A 4,314-nucleotide genomic window follows, 5' to 3' on the forward strand; every position below is an offset into this window, starting at 1 on the left:
AGCGGCCGCGACGGGCGGGCAGCGCCCTCCGGCCCGGGCCGCTCCCGCCCCGCCGCCGAGCCAGCACGGACCCCGGTTCCGCACGGGCGGGACGCTCTCCGGGACCGAAGCTTCTTTGTAGTTTAATTATGGAAGGTCATAAGAGTTTGCATAGGAGCAGAAGCGCTACAAAACCACAGAATCACAGAGTGATTGACCCCACAGAGTGGGTCAAGGTGGAAGGGGTAACAGCGTCCCAGGATCACCTGGTCCAACTTCCCTGGTTAACCAGGGTCGTTTCTTCGGCACATGGAAAAGGACTACGTCCACACAGCTCTTGKGTTTCTCTGATGAGGAAACTTCCACCATCTCTCTGAGTAATCTGTTCCAGTGCATGGTCACCCACAGAGTAAATAAGTTCTTTCTCATGTTTGAGTGGAACTTCCCATGCATCAGTTTCTGCCTGTTGCCTGATATTYGAGTGGTTGAGACCACCGAGAAGAGCCTGGCTCCATCTTCTTGACACTATCCCTTTAGATATTTATACACGKTAATGGGGTCTCCTCTCAGTCATGTCTTTGTGAACCAGGTCCAACCCTCTAAGCCTTTCCTTGTAGGAGAGATGTTTCAGTCTGCAAGTCACCCTCATTGTCCTCTGCTGGACTCACTCCAGGAGCTACATGTCCCTCTCATATTGAGGAGCCGAGAGCTGGACACAGTAACATTTCCTCAGTTTCAGGGAGGCCAGATGCCCTTCCCTCCATCAGGGAGCCAGTCAGCTCGCTTTGAAGTCTAAGCTGAAGGTTAGAGAGAGATGTCATGAAAGCTGACTGTGCCTGCTCACTGCCTCACCCATGCCCCSAGCTATCACAATGTCTCTGGGACCTTCTGCTCACCCAAGTCATGTGTTTGTGTGGGCAATTTACGGGTGAATGTCACTAATTCACAAACTGGTAGGGAGGCAAGTTAGACAGGACCATCTGTAGACACYGGTACAGGAGAAAGTAGTTTGTGTGGGTAGGCTGAGTGAAATGATAAAAGTGGGATTGGAAGAAGSAGAAATCAGAAAACAAGCAGCTGTTTGCCATACAATGCCTGATTGCACAGGCACATTGCTTTCAAAGGCTGTTCCTCTGGCTTGAAGGCATTCTCAGAATGTCCTGAATGAACTGATGCCCTAAATTAACTAAACATTGAAGTAACACAGGCACTTCCTAGTTATGTCATTAATATATTCTTTTGAATGTTTTTTCAGATTACTCTATTTATGTCTTTTTTATGCAACAATTACTATGGTAGTCATCATTCTGTGCAACAATTATACCATAGGTTCACATCAAAACTCTTGGTGGTCCCCATGAAAGACTGACTGACTGGATTTATTGTTCTGATGCCTCCCTAATCTGAAGTCTAGCAACTTCTGTTATTACTAAAGTTGCTAAATGACACTGTGATCCTTCACACTACAATTTTGTTTGGTCATTTCTATATTCAGGATAGGTTTATTTYGTGTGAATTTTATTTAATTTGATATTGTGCAAAATTCTAATGTAGGAATATAAGTATTYGTGTGAGTAACAGTTAATCTGTATGTTAAGTAAGTTCAATAAATGTAAAAGTTTGCAGAACTATTTTGATTATATTTGATCATTATGACTGAGAAACGAGATATTAGCACATTGTAGAAAAAGGCTTTCTTGGCACTGATCTGTCACCAATGTATYTCATGGAAGTTTTCACTCTAACACAAACAGGATGAGATTCTATCATGATCCTGAAAACCTAGATGCAGACAGTCRGACCATTCCCTGTGCTTAATTAACATTAACTTTTGCCATTAGACAGTCAATTTTGTATTCTTCTAGTTGTTTTTTTTTCCTCTATTGGGAAGACCAATGAATGAAACAGAAAGTGTATCTTGTGTATGAACTGCCGGTCTCCACGGACAAGTGGAGTCATATCTAACAGTGTTCATGTCCTATATGCAAAGACTCAACTYATTTACTTGCCCTTACTACAAGTCCTGTGACTGAAGGCTGGGTGCTGTTTCATTATGTGCATCCGGCTTCAAAGTCAAGTGACCTTGCAAAAGGAAAAGAAGAAAAAAGCATGGTGCAGAGGGGACTGAAAACAAYCTGGTGGGAAAGGGACAGAGGAGGAGCAAGTCCTCAGGCTTATGCAGAGTCCATGACAGATTGTATTGCCAAAGGATTGGCAAAAGTGCTTTAGCTCTACTCTAAAAACCTATCTGGCAATGGGCCYGGAGTCTACAAGCCTTTGAACCTGGAGCTATGGTCAGGTAGGAGGTCACTGATGTCAGTTGTGGGAAGAGCTACATTGTAACCAGTCCTCATTTTTGAGTATTTACACCCTGATTTAGTATTTTAATACATCTAAATTATTCTCTCTCTCACTGGTCATGTTTCAGAGCTCTTTGTATAGAAAAAACCTAATACAGACAAATTTCCGGGCAAGGTCCACTATCCAAAGTTGGCCTTGAAATCTAACAGCCAAAGCTTTGTGCACATAAGTGGTGAGATGGTGTGTGAGATAGATGGTCCTTCATGACTCATCTGGAAACTCTCCTCTTTCCATCAGTTTTCAGATGCTAATGCCTTCCAGGGCTGTTCCAAGACACAACGCTGTAACCATGACTGGTAAAAAAAATTCTGCTCCAAAATTAAGTCCTAATTCCTTGTACAGGATGTAACTTCGAAGCATTTCCTATAATCTTTTAGTACATTGTTAATCTGTTCAAGCAAAACTTCCAAGGTTGATAAATTGAGAATCAAGGCAGGCATTCCAATAAACTTGTATATTAATAGACAAGGGGGATTTCCCCAACCTCTGAACAGACATGTACCTCTATTATCTCCAGTGGGTTAGTGCAGCCTGGAATGCCTGGTGATAAGAAGATTGCCACGCAGCACCGAGGTGGGAAAAATAATCAGCTGCGGGAAAAAGGTGGAGACTCCAAACAGAAGTCTAATCATTATACTGAACAATAGAAGGGAGAACTGGACAGGAAGAAGCAGTAAGAGAGAAACAGAAACAGAGAAAAATTTGCTGTCRGAGAATCAGGAATTCAGCTGCCAGTCACCACAGCAGGCAGCATRGGATGATAGCCAGGGGCTAATAGACACACGAGCTTAGACTGGTACAAGACAAGAAGAGCAGCACTGGAAACTCCTGAGAAGGGGCCTGGGTGAGAGGCAGGAGGTCTGTCTTCATGGAGCACACCTGGAGGAAGCCATGGCAGGGAGGTGAGGGCACTTTGGTCTGTCAGGGGCATCAAAATCTCAACCTCTTCCAAAATATCGCTACTATGGCTTTCTTTAGTGTTCCTTATTATTCAAGTTATTATTTCTAACATAATCTCTCTCACCCACCCTCAGTGCCTGGCTTGACATTTTGGGCTTGCCTRTGTGATGACACAGTTGAGGTCATCATGGAAGGGGTATGGGGCTGGCAGCGCCGCTGGAACATTCAGGGCTGGAGAGGGCTTGGCAGATGGATGAACTGAACAGCACCAGGCACACAAGGGTCTTACCCACACCCCAGTTTCCCATATGAAGGAGTGTAGGGGTGATGCAAGAGAGTCCCATGTCTGTCTTTGGGCTTTGTGCAGAGTGAGGTTGCAGGATGTGATCAAGAAGAGGAAGCTCCAGGGAGACCTTATCACTCTACAACTACCTGAAAGGAGGATGTAGCCAGAYAGGGGTTGGACTGTTCTCCCAGGAAACCACTGACAGGACAGGACAGTCTTAAGCTCTCTCAGGGGAAATTTAGGTTGTACATTAGGTGGAAATTCTTCCCAGAAAGGGTAATAGGGCATTGGAATGGACTGCCCAGGCAGGTGGTGGAGTCACCATCTCTGGAGGTGTTTAAGGAAAGACCTGGATCTAGYGCTTAGGGCCATGGTCTAGTTGACACGGTGGTGTTCRGTCATAAGTTGTACTTGATGATCTCAGAAGTCTTTTCTAACCTAAYAAATTCTGTGACTCTTAAAGATTCTGAGCAGGGCTGCCTTTATGAGAAACGTCAGCTGCCATYTCGGTGCCGCTGCCTGGCACACCTGGCCACGCCGCTGCCCACCGCGGCGCCCCGCAGCCAGGGGCAGCGCCTCCGTGTGCACCGCTCCCACGGGTGTCCCTCGGGACAGCAGGGCCGGGGCGGGCGGCGGCAGGCCCCGGAGCCCGCTGGTCAGCCCGCAGCGCCCGGCTATGCCCGCCGGCGCCAAGGTGCCAGCGGCGGGGCCGCGCTTGGGAGCGAGAGCGGGAGCGGGCCCGGGCGAGCGCGGAGGCCCCGGCGGCCCGTGACCGGGCGCGTCAGGTG

Source organism: Malurus melanocephalus, unplaced genomic scaffold, assembly GCF_030028575.1.
Source record: "Malurus melanocephalus ecotype Western Australia unplaced genomic scaffold, MMel_1.1 scaffold_732, whole genome shotgun sequence".
NCBI classification, from domain to species: Eukaryota; Metazoa; Chordata; class Aves; order Passeriformes; family Maluridae; genus Malurus; species Malurus melanocephalus.